Source organism: Canis lupus, chromosome 9 (genome assembly GCF_003254725.2).
Source record: "Canis lupus dingo isolate Sandy chromosome 9, ASM325472v2, whole genome shotgun sequence".
NCBI classification, from domain to species: domain Eukaryota; kingdom Metazoa; phylum Chordata; class Mammalia; order Carnivora; family Canidae; genus Canis; species Canis lupus.
Window position 1 is genome coordinate 4,518,002 of NC_064251.1, and position 19,940 is coordinate 4,537,941.

Below are 19,940 nucleotides of genomic sequence, written 5' to 3' on the forward strand. Positions count from 1 at the left end.
GTGGGGCACACGGGGGACATCTCGGAGGCTTCTCCCCCCGCCCCCAAGGGGATCTCTTACTAGTTCTCGTGTGTGTTTCTGGGGCTACTGTAGACGTGTGTGTGGGTGTGTGTGCAGCTGCGTGTGTGCACGCCTTTCGCACACACGCACATGTGTATACACCGTCCTTCTGCACCTCGCGCTCCCCACCCAGCCGGTCTGCGAAGAGCTGCTCGCTCCTGTCCTACTCGTCCGCTCTCTGCGTGACTGGCTGCCGTTTATTTAACCGGCCCTCGGGCTGTGTGCGTTGCTTCCCATATTTTCCCATCGCACATAACGCTACGACAAATATTCATGCACTGTGTCGTCCTCACGTGTGTGGGCGGATTTATAGGGTGATACCTGCTGCACACGTGCTGGGCCAGGAGCTCTGAGCCCGAGACTGATGCTGTCTGGTCACGTACTTGTTCTTCTAGACCTTCTCTGTCTCATTTGTACTCCTGCAAAGCCTGTGCCGGAGGGCCTCTTGCCCGCAGCCTTGCTGATGGACACCGGCTGCCACGGCCATCAACCCAGTTACCCCGGCCAGTCCAATTGGTAAAAAAAAAAAAAAAACACGGTATCTCGGTGTCGTTGGTGAAAAAAATGGTATCTTGGTGTCGTGTTTTGCAAGTGAAGTAAAAATTGCAGAACGCTAACGTTAACCATTTTTTAAAAAATATTTTATTTATTTATTAGAGAGAAAGAGAGAGGGAGCACAAGCAGGGGGAGCGAGAGCAGAGGGAGGAGAAGGAGAAGCAGGCCTCCTGCTGAGTGGGACCCTGGGATCGTGACCCGAGCCCAAGGTAGACGCTCAACTGACTGAGCCACCCAGATGCCCCTAAAGTCACCATTTTTTAATCAAAGATTTTATTTTTCAGAGCAGTTTTAGGTTCAGAGCAAACTTGAACAGAAGGTGCAGAGATTTCCCCTGGCCTGCCCCTGCTGCGTGCCCAGCCCACCCCCCCATCAGAGGGCATGCTTGTTACTCGGCATGAACCTGCACGAACACGTCACCCCTGGAGTCCACAGGGTATGTGAGGGCTCCTCCCGGAGTTGGGCATGCTGGGGGTTTGGACAAATATGACCTGGTGCCATCACAGTGCCATGCAGGAATTTCACTGCCCAAAACATTCTCTGTGCCCCCCTGTTCATCCCTCCCTCCCCGCCCTAACCCCCAATGACGGATCTTTTCATGGTCTCCATAGTTTTGCCCAAATTAGCCCTTTTAAAGTGAACAACTCCGTGGCATTTCATACATTCACAGTGTTGTGCAACCACCACCTCCAACTAGTTCCAAAACGTTGTCATCACCCCAAAATAAACCTCCATACCCATCAGCACTCACTCCCCATCCCCCTCCCCCACCCCGGCCCCTGGCAACCACCAATCTGCTTCCTGCCGCTATAGATTTGCCTTTTCTGGGCATTTCATATAAATGGAATCATATAATATGTGGCCCTTTTTAAATAATTTCCTCCTCTTAAGTATGAAGTTTCCAAGGTCCATCCGTGTTGTAGTGTGTACGACACTCCCTGTGGCTGAGGACCAGTCAGTGATACGGCCAGGCCACATTTTGTGGATCTCTCCATCTGCTGGTAGACTTTTGGGTTGTTTCCATTTCAGTGTAGTTTTAACCTCCCTTTCCCTGGACATGGGCGAGGCTGAGCTGCTTCTCATACTTTAGATGCTCTTCAGGGTGACCTCCGAACCTGAGGGTGGTGACCGGGGGACAGGATGAAAGGGCTGAGCTGGGGCTGCGCTGGTGTCTCTGGTTCCCATGCTGGTGTCCTCTTGGGGACCAGGGCCTTCTGGGTGTCAGAGGAGAGTGGGCTTCTCTGGGGGATGTCATGCCTGGGTGTCGGGCTTGGTGGTGGGGGGCGCCCAGTGAGCTCACCACAAAGAGCCACCGTTTATTGAGTGGGTACTGTGCATCTGGAACTCTCTCCATATATCATCTCCTTCAACCCTTGCAGCAGCTAGAGGTTGGTTTGTGACTCTCCTTCGACGCCCAGGGGACTGACATGGGAGGCGTTGTGCAACATGTCAGTGGGTGGCCAGCAGGTGCCGGGTCTGTCAGCAGGCCTGTTGGACATATGCACTGAGTGTGTGCCACGCACCCTGGGCGGTCTCACCCTCAGGAGGGCTGCCTCGGGGAAACTCATTCTTGGCCTCCCTTCCCCAGCACCTCAGCTCCCAGCCCTCTAGAGAGGAACAGGATTTCTCTTTCTCATACATCCTGTATTCATCAGCTACTACGGCTTAACAAAATACTGCAAAGTGTAGCAGCTTAAAACAACAGACATTCACTATCTCACAGCGTCCGAGGGTCAGGATCTGGAGGAGGCTTAGCTGGCCTGGGTTCTAGCTCAGGTTCCCTGATGAAGCTCTGGTCAAACCATCAGCCAAGGCTGCGGTCATCTGAAGGTTTGACTGGGGCTGGAAGACCCGATTCCAAGGGGGCCCCTCACATAGTTAATACATCGGAGGCCTCGATTCCTTTCTGGTTGTTGGCAGGATGCCCCAGTCCCCTGGCACGTGGAGCTCTGTGAGGAGCTGAATGGGTGCCCCGACAATGTGGTCCTGACTTCCACAGAGCAAGTGATCCAGGGGAGAGAACCAGGAGGAAGCCACAGTGCCTTTTGTGACTCATCTTGACGATGACACCTCAACCCTCTTACCTCATTCTGTCCATTAGAAGTGAGTCCCCAAGTCTAGCCCAGACTCAAAGGGAAGAGAACAAAGCTCCACTTCTGGGAGGGGGAGGAGGGGATCAAAGGATTTGTGGGCGCATTTGAAACTTCCACAACCCTCTGTCCCTCGCTTTTGCTCTGGGTCTTGAGTCTGCGCCCAGGTGGTAACCATACGTGCGTGAGTGTGGTGGGCGCAAGCCTCAGACTGTGGGCGCAGGATGGGGTAAGACGGTTATCCCTCAGTTATCTGGATTTGGGGGTGGTTGGCAAAACTTCTATAGTGGTTGACTACCACAAAATGACTGTGTTGATTAAGCCATCCGCTGGGTAGTGCTATTTAATGCGCTAGTAAAAAAAAAAAAAAAAAAAAATACACAGCTTTTCTGCTGTTTTGTAAATATTTTGATAACTGTATTTCAATATAATTGGAAGTTGTCTGCTTGGAGGGGGTCCTGGTAGTAAATAGTTCATTCTTACCATCCTTCAATAGGGGTCCAGGTGTCCATTTACCTACCACCTCCCACCACATCTGTGGGCGTGATGTCTGAGCAACTCAATTCGCCTCCTAACCCCTGCCCCCTGACCGGCCCGCTCCACTCTCTTTCCCAGCCATGACCTTTTCCCCTTGCCTTCCAGGAAGCTCCTGGCCATCCTTCAAAACCCAGCCCACCTATGACTAATGGTGCCTCCAGAGAGTATTGGCCGCTCCCATGACTCGCTCCTCTGCGGGCACGTCGTGCTGATTGTTTCACAGCCACACCAACCCCCTCAGGAGCTGGGAGCTTCCCGGGTGCCTCAGTCTACTCGTGTTTGAAATTCCAATCCTTGGCACACCATCTGATGCCTACAGAATACATGCTATGAAGGAAGGGAGTTGGCTGAACAATAAATGAACACATCCCAGCCTGCATGAAGCAAGCTCTTCCCCTTCCCCAAATAAGTGTACCCTCTGATTCATACATCACTCATTTGGAATTTGGGGGAAGTAGGAGAAGGCCAGACAGGCGGTTACATTAGCACTGTCCATAATAAATGACCTAACCTTTCGAATCTCCACCGGTAAAATCAGAGGTGTTCTAGAGATTAGAAGGGATCATGTGCAGAGTGCCTGGTACACAGTAAGTGCTCAGGAGAGACGAGTTAGTGTGAATCCTACAAGATAGCCACAAATCACTGGCAGAAAGGTGATGTAAGTGAGCCCCGTGAGTTCGGAGGAGGGAGAAATCGCACCTGATGAGGCGCGGGAAGATGTAAGAGCAGGAGTTGGATCTTGGTCCTAGAAGGTGCCTGGTGGAAATGGCAAGGCCGTTTCCATTTCTGAGGAAGGACGGAGCTCTCGGTGGGGCTTGGGTGCCAGGGAGACGAATGAGCGTTCGCTTCTCCATCATCCCCAAGCATCTCATTCGTACATGATGGAGATGCTGATTGCAAATTGTCTCTTTCCATTCATTCCAGAAGTCAGCAAGAAATGTGAGTAGGCAAATTCTATTTTGTTAGCTGTGTTGCTGTGTGGGTTTAAAAAGTTCTTTGAAAGATCGTCCAACAGTGTGTAATTCAGCCTTTTCCCTTAGTAAGACAGCTCGGCCCCAGCACGTCTACATCAGGGCCAGTTTTGGAAGATGCGAGCCGACAGCTACAGAGGGGACCTCCTGCTGCCCCGGTCCCCTCCTCAGAGATGATCTTGCAGCGCTTGGGGTGACCTCGATCCACGATCCCTCCCCTTGCTCCCTGGGAGCGGGAGGCTGCAGCCACCCTAAGGCTTGCTGGGCAGTGGGACCTGGTGGGAAGAGTGCCCATCAGCTTGCGTCCAGTCCTGGCCTCTGCCCATTCTTGACTGTGGGGCCTTGAACAGTCCCTTCTGTGCTCAGTTTCCACACCTCTAAAATGACCATAATAATGGTGCCAGCTTTGCAAGGTGGTTGTAAACATTTGATGAAGGAATGAGTCTAAAGTTCGTAGACTAATGTCTGGCCTAGAGAACACTCTGCCTAAATGTTTGTGAAATTACAATTGGTCATTCACTCAGTATTTATTTATCGTGGCCCCATTCTTTCATTATTATGATTTTTTCTCTTATTACTCATTAGTTATGAGGCTTCATTTATCCCATGGGCGCTGAGTGCCTGCTGAAGCCCAGGCCCTGACTTCTGAAATAGAGATACAAGGATGAACAGGTGGATGCAGCTCCTGCCCTGGGGAGCTTGACCAAGGGCCACATCACACACACACACACCTTGCAGGAAGCATCACTGCACGTTTTCACACTTGAGAACGGTAGGCCTTGTCAATCTTAAGTGCCTGGCCCAGATTTCACAGCTGGCAGGTGGCAGAGAAGGGTCTGATCCTTGGGGCAGCCTATCTTGTTAGTCCCCCCAGACTCTTGGAGCCCCCCCACCAGCCAGCTGTTGGCAGGAGGCGTCTGAATGAATCTGACATGTTCCTATCAAATGCAAGCGGGGACAGATGGTTCTCAGCCTGGCTTCTGCCCTCCCCCCAAGCACCTGTGGAGCTGCCTGGGACACACGGAAACCCTGGGAAGGAGAGTGGTTACAGGGAGGCTAGACAGGCCTAGCTTCTGGTTCCAGAAAGGCAGCTGGGAAAGCCATCCGTGGGCACACTTTCGGAGCAGCCCTGCTGAGCATTAATGGTAGAAACACTTGAGGTGTCAGGAAGATTAGCCATCCTCCCCTTCGTATTCAACACTGCAGTTGCTTTGCAGAATCTTCCCTTTGGTGCAGAGCAGGGGAGCCAACAATCCCCAGAATCCTCCAAATCTGCAATAAGTGGGCAGTCCCTAGGGCAGATCCCTTGCCCCCGAATCTCTCCCTCACCAAGCTGGCCAGAGTCCCCGATTTCCCAAAGACTCTTGTCCTGGGGGATGCAGTTGCCACTGGGAACTCTGAGTTGTGTGTGAGTGCGGAGTTTTCTCAGGCCCCGCCTAGGAGGCAGGAGTGAGAGTAGGGGGGTGTGGGGGGAGAGCCCACAGGCCTAGGGCTCTGCACGGAAGGGTCAACGTTGCAGACTCTGGACCCAGGAGCCTGGTTCCCCGGCCTGCTGGCTCTGGACTGTCCTTAGCTGGGGGGGCTCTGAGTCTTGGCTGCCCTCGAGCCTCCAAAAGGACCGATTCTGCTGACACCTTGATTTCCAGAAGGGCGAGGGGGGAGATCTGTGCTGTCTTAGGCTCCGGGTCTGTGGTGCTTCGTTAAGCAGCCCCCAGGAGTGGCTGCAGGGTCCCTCTGGCATCTCCCAGCAGGAAGCTCTGCCAGTGAGGTCAGTGCTGTTGGCCAGAGAGGGACCCGTGTGGCCTGTGGACACTCTGCCATGAAGAATGAGCTTACCCAGGGCAGACCAGACTTGCAGCCCCGAGCATCGGCCCTTGTGGGCTGGGGTGGGGGCAGGAGGCAACCCTCTGGGTGCTGCCAGAGAATCTGGCTGGTTCTCTCTGGCCCTGGCCAGAGCCTGTGCCCTCGGGACGTCGTGGGCTTCCGCTCAGGTACCAGTTCTGGGGGCCGTTGGAGACAAGGTGGTTGATTCTGGGAGGGTTCAGGGCTGGAGCCACCGACCTACAGGTAGACTATAGAATCTGTCCACACCACGTCCTGGGGAAAGGATTTCTGTTTTGAGATCCAGCAAAGATGAGCGAGGTCTCATACCTGTTTTGGCCAGACTCCCTCCTGCCCCTGGGCACGTTTCTGTGAATTTGGTTCTTACTTTCACTAATCCCTGAACAAATAAAAGAACTTAATCAGCATGGATTCCTACATGATTTAAATGACTCCAAATTCTTACAATTTTGATTGATGTGCATTTATACACTTTGGAAATAAGCGAGATTAGCAGATGTGCCTCGCTGGCACACCGATTAAAGCAGAGTCTGTATTATTTCACCTAAATATTCCTGCGTGCACGTTTTGACGTTTGATCTCTGTGCCTCCTTCCACCGCGCTAAAATACCAGGATTTACTAGCCGTGGCCCACGTTTGGGTGAATGCTTTTTGCAAAGGCCTTTCTGAGGTCATGGCCTAGAACATTAATTCTGGAAGAATATGCACAATGACAGCAGGACACACATCACTGCAGCCTGAGACTGGCCCAGAACTGCCTTAACCAGTTCATGCCCCCAAAACGGTTCCACAATCACAAAGCACCCTGTGAATTAATTAGCACACTCTTTCCAGTTACTCCCGCACAGTCCGGCATGTCTGTTTGTCTCGACCTGGCCCACCCGGCTGCTCACCTGGTACCTGGGCACTTGAAGATCACAGTCAGTGGTGGGCACTAGGGCTGACAGGGGACTGAGCAACTGGCCTGGGGTCTCTGCCATCAGAGCACCAGATGGTACCCTATCCCCCTTCAAGGCCACTAGCTAGATGGGGGACAGACTTTGGTAAAGTACTCACATGCTACTGTTGATGGGGTAGGTTTGAGTGGTCTCTGGGAGGGAGCCTGAGGTGAGGCGGGGAGCCCACTAGAAGTCAAGAAAGGTTTGGGGGGCTTCTCTGCAACTTGTAACCCAGCTGCTAGAGAAGACCCAGGGCTGGTGAATTTGATGACACGAACCTCTTGGTATAAACATCCATCAGGATTGGCCCAGCCATTTAAATATGCAGATTCCCAGGCCCCTCCTGGACCTGCATCTCTTGGGGAATCTGCACTCAGTGCTCACTTTTCAGGGTGAGGCCAATGCTCACTAGTGTTGATGGTCATGCTTGAAAGATAGTGCCCCTCTGGGCAGGGCCAGGGCTCCATTCTCACTCTCATATGCCCTTTGACCTTGGGCCTTCTCACCCCCATCACCCCCAGCTCCTGGTCTCTATGCTCTGGGCTCCAAACCAGTGGAGATACTTCTTTATTAGACAGCATGCTTTGAATGTTCCTGTCCGTTTTTCCTTTACTGTGGCTGCTGTGACAGGTGGCTCAGTGGCTTAAACAATACAAATGTGTCACCTGACAGTTCTGTAGGTCATAAGTCAGATGCAGGTCTCACCGGGCTCAAATCAAGGTGGGTTCTGTTCTGGAGGCTCTGAGGAGAACCCATGTCCTTGTTCATTCTTATGCTAGAATTCAGTCCCTTGTGGTTGTAGGACTGAGGTCTCTTGTTTCTTGCTGGCTGTCAACTGAGGCTTGCTCTCATCTGTCGGAAGCCACCACATTCCCTGGCTCCTGGCCCCTTCCTCCGTCTTCTAAGGCAGCGATGTCATGTCACTATAAGCCTTCTTTCCCATCATAGCAGGGAAAGCGTCTCCACTTGTGCGGGTCTCAGGGGAGGAGAAGCTTCCCTCTGTCCTCATGTCCTCTGTCCATGACCAGGGCCCGGGAGCTGGGCTGACAAGGGCATTTCATGGAAGAAAGGCACACAAATGTTATTTGATGTGAATATTTTCATTGTTCTGGGTGTAAATGACATCAGAGTAAGAAGTCAAAGGCCCGAAGAGGCAGTGAGACTCAGGGCACTTATGCATCATTTTAACAGAAGACCATAAACAGATCGCAGAGAAGAGACAAGACAAAGGAAAGCTCTTTGAGCTTCTAGGGGCAGAAGGTAAACATGTGGGGGGAACTAATGGAAGATAGGGTTGCTTGGTGAGGTTTTGTTCATGTGGACTCATCTTGGCCATCCCCATCTCCAGTGACAAAGGTTGCTCCTCCCTCCCAGTTACAAGAGGGCCGGCTTCCTGGGGGGCTGCTGGTGTTTAATGCCCCACTGGTGCCCACCTGAAACCCTTAATAATATTTGAACAAGGGACCCCACGTTTTCATTCAGGGGGGCTGAGAATTATGTAGCCGGTCCTGCTCCTTGCATATCAGAATTTTTGGCTTTCTCGGCCGTGTCTCCTTCTGCAGGCACATGACCCTCAAGTCCCTGTTTTATCTACACCCAGTTCCCAGGAAGCACCTAGTCTATTATGGGAACTGGTGAGTGTGATGCCAAATGGATGAGCTCTCCAAGCAGCAGAGACCAGTCAGGTCTCGGACAGATTCAAAGCCAGCACCCTCCCGCCTCCAACAGATCTGAGGGGAACCCCTTCTTGTGGCTCCAGGTCAGTGACCCCCCACTGCCTGCCGGTGGGGCCGGGGGTGGAGGGTCTGGAATGCTCCATTTTGTGGGCAGCTAGAGTGAGCATCTGGTTTGAACTCTGCTCCTGGGGGAGAATTTGGCAGCTGGGTTCACAGTGAAATATCCTAAAATCGATACTATGAGATTAATCTAGGGTAGATTTTCACTCATGCAAATGAAGCATCACTTTGCTCATGTAGTGAGCTTGGCAGAAAAACATTCGGGGAACAAAGCGGGCTGGGTGCGTGAGGCGTGTGGGCGAGAGAGTGAGCTGATCCAAACAGAGGGGCCGGGCCCAGAAGGGGCAGCCATGTGTCCCGCCGTCGGCAGATGGGGACAGGCCCGGCCTTCCCAGCAGGCGAAGCAGGTGAAGGTAAGAAGCCGGGGCTTTGGCATGTCTGCCAGGCTCTGTGTGCCAGGCGCCAAAAATAAGGCACAAATGAATAAATTTGTGGTTTTGACACTCTAATTTCATCCTTTTCTCCTGAAGCTCCAGACTGAGCAGCTGTGTACCAGGAAAGGACATTCAGAGCAAGGTAATAAAAAAGTTCCCAAGATGGGGAGCAGTTAGCGGCGTGTGACCGTACCCGCTGCATTTCCAGTTTCTGGAAGACTCCGGGCCCGGAACGTCTGCCCTGTGTGCATATGCCAGACCCACCTCCTCCTGGACCCTCTGCTCCCTCGCCAGCTTCTGCCCTCCTTTTTTTTTTTTTTTTTTTTTTTTTAAGATTTTATTTATTGGGCAGCCCGGGTGGCTCAGTGGTTTAGCGCCACCTTCAGTCCAGGTCATGATCCTGGAGACCCGGGATCGAGTCCCATTGTGGCTCCCTGCATGGAGCCTGCTTCTCCCTCTGCCTGTGTCTCTGTCTCTCTCTCTCTCTGTGTGTCGCTCATGAACAAATAAATAAAATATTTTTTTCCCTAAAGATTTTATTTATTTGTTCATGAGCGACACAGAGAAAGAGAGAGAGAGAGAGAGAGAGAGAGGCGGAGGAGACACAGGCAGAGGAGCAGGGAGCCCGAGGTGGGACTTGATCCCGGGTCTCCAGGATCAGGCCCTGGGCCGAAGGCGGCCCTAAGCCGCTGCAGCACTGGGGCTGCCCTGCCCTCCTTCTTCTACCTTGTCCCCTGGTCAGAGGGGAGTCCTCCTCCTCAGGGACATATCAATCCATCCAGAGACACCCCACCTCCCGCCAAGCTCCTTCCCTATCAGGCTCACGCTCCAGGTCACCAAGTCACCGTACACCTGCCCTAATCCCTCCAGCACCAGGTGTCAGATGGCTCCAGACTGGCTCCGACCCCCTGGGGCCTGCTGAGATTATTCAGAGCAGCCCATCCCAAACCTGCTCACCCTGTGTCACCCATTCCTTTCGGTGGTAACCACCATAGAGGCAGAGGTCCCCCCTCTCCTTGTACCTCCTCACCGGGCCTGGTGCTCCCCGTGTGGCTCCCCTGGCGCAGCGTGTCCCTCCTCTCCCGGGGCCTGTGAGTAATGAGCTAGCGTCCCGACGGTGGTCATCTGAACTGTTTCCTTCCCATAGCTCAAAGTCTTTATTCATACACTCTATTTTAAAAACAGTAACACTCAAAAAAAAAAAAAAAAAAAAAAAACCAGTAACACTCAGGCTCCTTGCCCACCGCGCGGAGAGGCAGGAGAAGTAAACAGATGCCTCTTTCCAACGGTCCATCCATGTACGTACTCGTCCAATATTTATTGAGCAATATGGTGCTTGCAAAACATCTCCCAGAGTGAAGCTTGTCCTTTTACTTTGTCACACTGTCCTTAAATTTCAGCGACGTCAAAGATATTTCTCTGATTCTGTATAATTTACGCTCTGGGGATCGGAAGGCCTTCTCTATCTCGGCGTCATAAAGATGTTGTGTATCTTCTCCAAAAGAGATTTAGAGTTTGGCTTTTTTTCACATTTAGGTCTTTAATTCATCCGACTCTTATTTTCGTGCGTCATATAAGGTAAATACCCATTTTATGTTTGCCTTGGTGGATGGACAGGTGTCCCAACAGCCCTTATGGTATGATGGCTCACTCTCCCCCTCCCCCCAACTGATCGTACTTCCACTTGCTCAGTTTCCACAAACTGATCATCTGCTTCTCGGGTCCCCATTCCACCCTGTTGGTCTATTTTTCTTAGATCTAAACCGGGCTGTCTTATTACCACGTAGCCCTTCGTAATGAGTATGTACGTCTGGAAGGGCAAATGTCTCATCATCTCTTTCAAAATAGTGTTGGCAGTTCTTGGACTTTCATCTGCAGACACGGTGGCAGGCATGTGGACCACGGGAGGAGGACAGCACTCCACGGATGGTGACACATCAAGATAAACGGGGTCTGGGTCTCTGGACAACCTCACGGATCCCCAGTGTTGGCCCTGGAGCACCTTCAGAAGCTCATGTGAGCAAGAAACATCCATTTTGTTGAGGTCACATTCAATTTGCCTTGATACCAATTCAATGCGGCCAAGTCATTTTTTTCTTATATATTAGTATCCTGGTAAAATACTGAATCAAAATGACAGAACAGGAATCCTCATGTTCTTCTTGGCTTTAAGGAAAATAATTCTAATGGTTTATCATGAAGTGTGATGCTTTTAGGTAGGTGTGTCTTATCAGTTTAAGAAAATTTCTGTCTATTCTCAGTTGGCTGAGAATTTTCTTTAAAAAAAATCACAAGTGGATACTGCCTTTTATCAAATGGCTTTTCTGCATCGAATAAGATGATTATATATATGGACTTTCTCCTTTAATCTTTTTAATGTGATGAATTACTTTAGCAGAAATTTCAGTGTTAAACTGTCTTATATTCCTGAGTTAGAGACTGTGCGCTCACGATAAAGTATTTATATATAGACTACTGGATTTGGTTTGCTAATTTTGATATAGGATTTGTGCATCTGTGTTCCTATTTTCCCTGTAGGTACTGTTTCTGCCTGTTTCGGGCATCAAAACTCAGCTACCCTTATAAAAGGAGCTGGGGAGTCCCTCCTCCTGCCCTTGTCCTATATTTCCCCAAAGGAAATTTCTATGGAACAATTTGTATTGAATAGGGGTTATGTATTCCTTGAAGGCTTGGTAAAACTTGCTTGTAATACTGTCTGGTCTGATGCTTTTTTTGCAAGTGGATTTATGACTGCTGATTTAATGTCCTAAATGCTTCCAGGTTTTCTATTACTTTTTGAGATCTTTTTGATCATTTTTTATTTTTTTTCTATGCATTCGTCTATTTCATCTCTTACAACTCTTAAATCTTTTTGACATAAAGTTGTTCATAGTGCTTATTTTGCTAAAGAATTCTACTGTGTGTTTACATCTTCCTTTGTGTTCCTGATAAAATTCATTTGATTTCTTTTCTTTTTTTCAATCTTTATTTCCAATAGTCTTTTCACTTTGCCTTCTTGGAGAATTAACTGTGCATTTGTCAATTCTTTCTTTTGTATATTTCCTGTTTTGTTACTTTCTGTACTTATCTTTAATATTTCCTTCCTCCTATTAAACAATTCTTTCCGGTATTTTTTCCCCCAATTTCTTGTGTTAAATACTTCCTTTATTAATTTTCACTATTACTTCCTAATGGCGGTTTGCTCTTATTACTGTCTTTTTTTGGAAATCTTATCCTTTCACTGTCTTAATTGTAAATACTTGAGACTTTTTATATTATGCTTTATTTTCTGAATTACTTAGAAGTATGCTTTTTAGCTTGCAAACATTTGGGATTTCTCATTTTATTATTTAGTGTTAGGAGGTGATCTGTATGATATCAGTTGAAACCTCCTTTGCAACCTAATATCGAATTCAGTATTGTTAAATGTCAGATTCGAGTTTGAAAGGAATATTTAGCGTCTATGTACGTCTAGCTCAAGCTTGTTAATTATGAGGTTCAAATTAAGCTATGATTTTCTGACAGACACATGCTAAAATTTTCCCCTGTGGATGTAAGTTGTTGGTTTCTTTTGCAGTTTTATTTTCTATATTTGAGACCGAATGGTTAAAGACATGGAGTTTCAGCATTGGCATGTTTTCTTAAAGAATTAGTTTTTTTATTAGTGAGTAAACACTTTCTGTCTTTTTTAAAAAAAAGACTTTATTTATTTATTTGAAGGAGAGAGAGTGAGTGAGAGAGAGAGCACAAGCCGTGGGGAGAGGCAGAGGGAGAAGTAGACTCCCTGCTGAGCAGGGAGCCCAACTCAGGGCTGGATCCCTGGACCTAGAGATCATAACCCAAGCCGAGGGCAGAGGCTTAGTAGACTGAACCCCCCAAGTGCCCCACACATTTTGTCTTAATGACTCCTTTGTTAGTAATATTGCTTTTACTTTCTTTTGTATATATTTTAGGTATACGTATCAGCATTTTTATACACATTTTTTCAACCTTTATTTTCAACCTCTCTGTGGTTTCTACTGTATCTACAAATCTTTTGCATAGATAGATTTTTTTCATCCAATCAGTTAGTCTGTGTAATTAATAGGTAAGTTTAATACATTTACTATTATCATAGTTACTAACATATTTGGACTTAACCGATACATTTGGACTTACATTTATTATCTTACTTATGTCTTTTCTCCAATTTCCCCTCCCATCTTGCATATCTTTGTCCACTAGCATTTTCGTTTCACTTTGTTTTTAGCCCCCTTGATTCAGACTGATTGTAATTATTATTACTATTAATTACAGTCAATTTTTTATTAGGTTGACTATCATTTAAACCCTTCTGGATTTAAAAACCACTACAACTGAAGTTCTTTCAGTGAAGATCCATGAATAGTAGACTCTTTATTTTCTTTTTTCATTTGAAGATCTAATTGGCTTTATCATGTGATTCATGAGTCAGGCGGCATCCCACCTAGTAGGTGGAGGGGAGCCTCAGTAGGCTCTCTTTTATTTCTATCTGAAAATCTCTCTAGGACAGCCCTCACTTTTGGAGGACAGCTTAGCTGGACATATAATTTGTTTTTTGTTTTTTTTAAGATTTATTTATTTATTTATTCAGAGAGAGCGAGAGAGAGGCAGAGACACAGGCAGAGGGAGAAGCAGGCTCCTTGCAGGAAGCCCGACGTGGGACTCGACCCTGTGTCTCCAGGATCTCACCGCGGGTTGTAGGCACCACTAAACCGCTGCGCCACCAGGGCTGCCCTGGACATATAATTTGGGATAACAGATACACCCCCCCAGTCCTTCACCAACAGGCTAGCATTGTCTTCTGGCATCTATTGGTGATGCTGAGCATTCCATCAATCCAATTGTCATTTCTTTCCAGGTAGATAATCTTATCTTTTTGGTTGCTTTTAAGATCTCTGTGTCTTTGATATTTTCTGGTTTCTCCACCATGTATCTCAATGCGTGTTTACCTTTACTTATCCTGTTGGGATAATGTGACACTTCACTCTAATGACTCGGTCTTTTGATTATGGAAAAATCTCATTATGTTTTCATTTTGTATTTGCCCCCACCCCCGTCTTTATCTTCTTCTTCTAGACCATCTATAAGATAGATATTCCACCTACTGATTCTATTGTCCACATTTTTTTATTGTGTTTTTCTTTTTTCTTCATCTCTTCATATCTTTGTGCTGCATTTTGGATGATTTCCTTCTAATTTTCTTCTATTTATTTTTTTAAAAGATTTTATTTATTTATTCATGAGAGACACACAGAGCGAGAGAGAGGCAGAGACACAGGCAGAGGGAGAAGCAGGCTTCATGCAGGGAGCCCGACGTGGGACTCAATCATGGATCCAGGATCACACCCTGAGTGGAAGAGAGAAGCTCAACCATTGAGCCACCCAGGCGTCCCTTTTCTTCTATTTCTTGAATTCTCTCTTTGGTGTTGTTACTTCTATTTATCTCATACATTTAGTTTATAATTTCAATGAAGATATTTTTACTTCTATGACTACTTCATTATTTTTTATGTCCACTTATTATTTTCAAAATGTCTGATTCTCTCCAATTCCTCCTTTTACTTCCCATATCATTTTAAATCCACTTTAATTATATTTCAGGTGTCCAGACTGTGAAAATTAATAAAAGGAAACCTTTGAGCACCTGGTGGCTCAGTGGTTGAGTGTCTGCCTTTGGCTCAGGCCCTGATCCTGGGGTCCTGGGATCGAGTCCTGGATCGGGCTCCCGGTAGGGAGCCTGCTTCTCCCTCTGCTTATGTCTCTGCCTCTCTCTTTGTGTCTCTCATGATTAAATAAATAAAATCTTAAAAAAAAAAAAAAGGAAACCTCCTTTAGAATGGAGCCTAGAAACCACAGGGAAAGCTCTCAGTTTCCACCACTCTTGTCCACTGTCAGCCCAGCAGGAAAAGACTGGGGGCACAAGTACTTACTACCTTAGCCACTACTTTGCTATCCCAGCAGGAGAGAGGAGGTTTTTCTCCTTCCCTAACAACAGCCCAGGCGGTGAGAGACAGTCACAGCCCAGCCAATGAGAGACCATCACAGCCCAGCCAATGAGAAGCCCTGATACTTCAAATTCTCAGTGTCCTCCAATGGACTTTCTGTTTACAACAGGCCTCAGAGCATCCTCTCTCCTCTATAAAAGAACGAACTCTGCTTGCTCTTTGCACCTGCCTGTGGGTGTGTCCTGGCTTCTGTTTCCTGAAATGTGTCTCTCTGCTATTTCAGAATAAACCCATTTCTGCTGGTTAAGTGACTGGCAGTTTTATTTTTTAAGGGTAACAAGATTTTCTATGAACTCCAGCTATCACGGAGGTAATTCTTGTCCTGTTACTTCTAATGTCTCCTGTTTATGGTGGTTTATGTACGGGTTTTGTAAATTCTCCATTGTGGGTTCATATGAGAGTGCCCCAGCCCTGTGGGAATCTGGTGTGTTTTAGGTCGCAGAATTGTCCCCGTGGAGCGATTTTATATCTGCTTCTGTCAGGGCTCAGGTGCTTAAATGGCTTGAGAATGGTTTTTATGTTGCTCTGTGACTTGGGCTTTTTCCACCTCTCAGTGTGACATCACACCTTGCTCCTCTTTCTGGGACAGGCCCATGGTTTAGATTCCTGATGGGCAAGTTTATTTTCTTTCCAAATCCCTAAATCCTTGGCTCAGGAAGTGGAGTTTTGCTGGCCCCCTTTGTGCCATCTTCAGAGCAGCAACCAGCAGCTCTGAAGACTCCAAGCTTTGAGTTGGGGCTCTGTTCAGGCTGCTTCACCTTGCGTGAGCTCCAGATGTCACCTCAGGTCCCCGTGCTGGAACCTCAGCTCTCCATCTCCAGATCTGAGCAGTGTCGGCGTGTTGACCTCTGCTTTCCTGCTCTAACCTTTAACTCTCAATCTCCCATCCTGAGGACTTTCCTCTCTTTCTTTTGAGTGTGAATATTTATTATGAAAACCATTTGGTGGTGGCGGCATATTTTGTTCTACTCATGTCTGCCCTTGGTCTGCCATGTGGCTGGAAGCCTGTCTCTCTTCCACTCACCTGTCCTCCACCTGGTTTTAACAGAGACACACATGTTTCAAAGACCCTTTAGATGGAAGAAGTCGGAGGCATGGATTGGGACCAGCCAGGGAGAAGAAGAGTAGGTAATGAAGGAGGGACTCATGGGCTGAGTGGCCACAGCGGCAATCTCTATAGGGTGGATTTGGGGAGGCCCAGTTTGGGGCCAGAGAAGGGCTTACTTACAAAGGCAACTCAGGCAGGGCGATCTGAGGGGCCCCTTCCAAACTGTAGATGCCCTGTGTCTAACTGGTACCTCTTCAACTGTAGCACAACCTCGTGGGAGTCAGAATGGTGGTTACCTTAGGTCAGCACCACGTGTGGCCAGGGGGAGCCATCTCCCTCCCACAGAGACCCAGCCTGTGGAGCATCCTGGCCCCCAGCGGGCACACGGAGGCCCACAGCTCTAGAATTGGGGCTGGAAAGAGGACACCAGAGGGAGAGTTTCACAGAGAGCCAGAAAAGTGCTAGGGAGAAGGCATCAATCTCTCATAAAATGGAAAGCTGCCCACTTCCGATCTCCAATCAAGCAAAGGAGACAGAAGTGGCGGCTGTCGCCAAGCTGCCACATCTCCAGAATCACTGCTGAGTAATTGCTGGGTACTTCAAGTCCGGGATGGGGGCTCTTTAAGCAATATTTCATGGGAGAGATATTGAGCCCTCATCAGGACAAGAAATATGGTCGTTAAACAGGCAGCTAATGGTATACCATTCATCCGGGGGCAAATCTGTGAGGTTCATTAAGCTGACCAGCCCAGCTCCTGAAGAGGGATGCAAAATTAGCCAGAGGAGGGAAGAGGTAGGAAGACACTGGAAGGAGGTGGAGTGAAGAAGCTTGTCTTCCAGGTGGTGATTCTGGAACGTGGAAGGGAAGGGATGGGAAGCTCGTCTTCTTCCCTGCTCCTTACAAAGAACGTTTTGACTCGGCGGAGCAGATTGCTAGAAGGAATCCCTAGTCAACGCATCTGACCAGTACGCCCCGAAGATCACCAACTTCCATTGTTAAATTCTCAACCGGTGCCACTTTCCCAAACCCAGAAAGCTGCTCTGCAAAAAACCTGCCCAATCAACCTGACCTCTGGGTAATCAGAAAATCAAGAACAAACTTGCCTCATCAGGAAAGAGCCGGGCACCTACCTGCCCTGGGAAATCTATATGTAAATTCAGGCCCATCTGCAGTCTTCCTGTGGCAGGGGTCTTGGTCTCCAGCCAGGTCCCAAGCTCAGATAAGACAAAGCTGGCCCAGAGTGTGGTTCAGAGCAGGAACTGGCAGGGCGACGGTTTGCTGTTCAGGTAGGACAGGAAGAGTGAGGTCAAGGTTTCTTCCCAAAGCCCTGTCAAATGGCCTCTGCTTTGTCCCAGAGAGTCCCAGCTTATAGCTCGCTTTTAGTTCTTGTAATTGACACTTGAAAAAAAAAAAAAAAACACAGATGGAAGAAAATAAGATTGTTTCAGATATTGCAAAGCAAAACCTTTTCACAGCCGGGCATTCCTCAGTGGTGTGCTCTGTCCCCTTGTCACCTTTCGAGTCACCTGGTCACTGGCCACACCCAGGGCCTATGAGCTTGGAGACGTGCAGGCTGCGTCTCCAGGGTGTCACTTCACGTTTACTGTCACTCAGCAAGGCTGTGCTGTGTTATGGTGCAAACTACCCCCCAACTCTCCGGGGATTGTCAGTGGCTCATGGGGAGCAAGGTTTGTGTTTAGCTCGCACTGAACGCCCATCACAGTCAGCTCCAGCGGTGCCCCAGGAGGTGATGGAGGCAGAGACTAGAGTCGGGGGACCCCAAGAGCTGGAAGGGGTCTTCCCTAGAACCTTCAGAGCTGACACAGTCCTGTGACACCCTGATTTCTGACTTCCGGCCTCCAGAAGTGTGAGAATATAAATTCTGCTATCTTAAGTTTGTGGTGCTTTGTTACCTCAAGCACAGAAAACTAATACAGATTTTATCTTTGCTCCAGGCAGCCTCTACCCAGACCACTGGGAGTTTTCATCAAAGGGAAAGAAGACAAGGCACAGCGCAGGGGCTGGTTCTCAAGGCTTCCACACAAAGCTGACCCAATCATTCTGCTCACGTTTCACAGGCTGGAACAGGTCTCCTGGAGACCTAAGCATTCAAGAAATAGGAAAATGGGGCAGCCGGGGTGGCCCAGTGGTTTAGCGATGCCTTCAGCCCAGGACCTGATCCTGGAGACCCGGGATCGAGTCCCACCTCGGGCTCCCTGCATGGAGCCTGCTTCTCCCTCTCCTGTGCCTCTGCCTCTCTCTCTGTGTCTCTCATGAATAAATAAATAAAATATAAAAAAAAAAAGAAATAAGGAATGTAATCCCCTACCTCAGAATTTGGCAAACTTCTGTATAAGGCCTCGTGGTAAGTATTATATACTGTGGGCTGCATGGTCACTGTTATAGCCACTCAATTCTACCATTTTCATGAGAAAGCAGGGATAGATGAATATAAATAAATGCATGTGTGCACCAATAAAACTTTATTTATAAAACCAGGCAGTGGGCCATATTCTGCTGAAGGAAGGGGCAGTGGACATTGCTGAGTAACGGAACAATCTAGCACACATTCCTTTGTGTTTTTTACTTCCTCTTCTGGTTAACTCTTGCTGTGTAGCAAATCACCCCAAGACTCAGTGGCTCAGAGCAATATCCACACTTAACATCATCTTTCACAGTCCTGGGGACTGATGGGGCCCTGGGAGGGGGCTCTTACTGGGGTTTGTCGAATGGTGGCTGTCAGGCAGTGGCTGGAGCTGCAAGCATCGGAAAGCTCACTCATGTTCGCAGGTCTAGACTAGCCGCTGGCTCCCTGGCTTCCTTATGTTTTTGTGTTTCTCCACGTGCTTTCTACAGCATGGCACCTCTTACTGGGCAGCTCAGGGCTTCACAGGTCAATGGAGAGAGAGCGAGCGAGAGAGCAACATATGCGGTATTTTGATGAAATTCAATTAAAATTAGATAAAATTTAAAGTTCGGCTGCTGAAGCATCCCAGCCACATTTCAAGTTTTCTTGGTGGCTACCGTGACTGCGAGACAGTGCACCAAGCCAAGGGGGAGCCAGGTAGCCTTTACTGATCTAGTCTCAGAAGTCACACAGCATCATTTTGGACTCATCTGCTGCCAGGCTCGCCCAGGTTCAGAGGGAGGGAGACTTAGATCTCACCTCCTGATGCAGGGTGGCCAGGTTCTGGAAGAGCACAGGGGACCCAAAATATTGCTATGGCCATTTTTAGAAAGAAATAGGCCCACGAGGCAGGACATTGTAAGAGCCTAGAGATCACCTCCAGGCAGCCTTGAGGGCAGAGGCCAGACCCCTCGCTGGGTGAGGTGAATGCTTCTCTGCACAGTACCTTATTCCCGGGTGGTGAGGATGCAGGAAGCTAATCCCGTAGTGTGGTGCCTGACTCAGAGTGAGCGCTCAGTAAGTGTAGCTGCCATTATGTCCCAATTTTATTTTATTTTATTTTATTTTATTTTATTTTATTTTATTTTTTATTTGTATTTTTAAGATCTTATTTATTTATTTATTCATGAGAGACACAGAGAGGCAGAGACACAGGGAGAAGCAGGCTCCCTGTGGGGACCCCCATACGGGAATCAATTCCAGGACCCCAGGATCATGCCCTGAGCCAAAGGCAGATGCTCAACCACTGAGCCACCCAGGTGCCTCCGTGTCCCAATTTTAGACACAGAGCGAAA

General features: G+C 48.4%; 2 long non-coding RNA genes across 4 annotated transcripts; one reads left to right on the forward strand and one right to left on the reverse strand.

Annotated features, from left to right (window-relative positions):
- Positions 1 to 684: 684 nt before the first annotated feature.
- LOC125755703 (uncharacterized) lies at positions 685 to 10,746 on the reverse strand. Of its 2 annotated transcripts, none has more exons than XR_007412797.1 (2): positions 10,194 to 10,746; positions 685 to 8,036 (listed from the first exon to the last, which is right to left on the reverse strand). It is a non-coding gene; the product is annotated as an uncharacterized LOC125755703 (long non-coding RNA). The 2 variants fall into 2 exon arrangements; XR_007412796.1 differs by having other exon boundaries at positions 10,186 to 10,746.
- LOC125755704 (uncharacterized) lies at positions 8,560 to 19,165 on the forward strand. Of its 2 annotated transcripts, none has more exons than XR_007412799.1 (3): positions 8,560 to 8,752; positions 9,260 to 9,305; positions 18,194 to 19,165. It is a non-coding gene; the product is annotated as an uncharacterized LOC125755704 (long non-coding RNA). The 2 variants fall into 2 exon arrangements; XR_007412798.1 differs by lacking the exon at positions 8,560 to 8,752 and adding an exon at positions 9,024 to 9,142.
- The last annotated feature ends 775 nt before the right edge of the window (positions 19,166 to 19,940 follow it).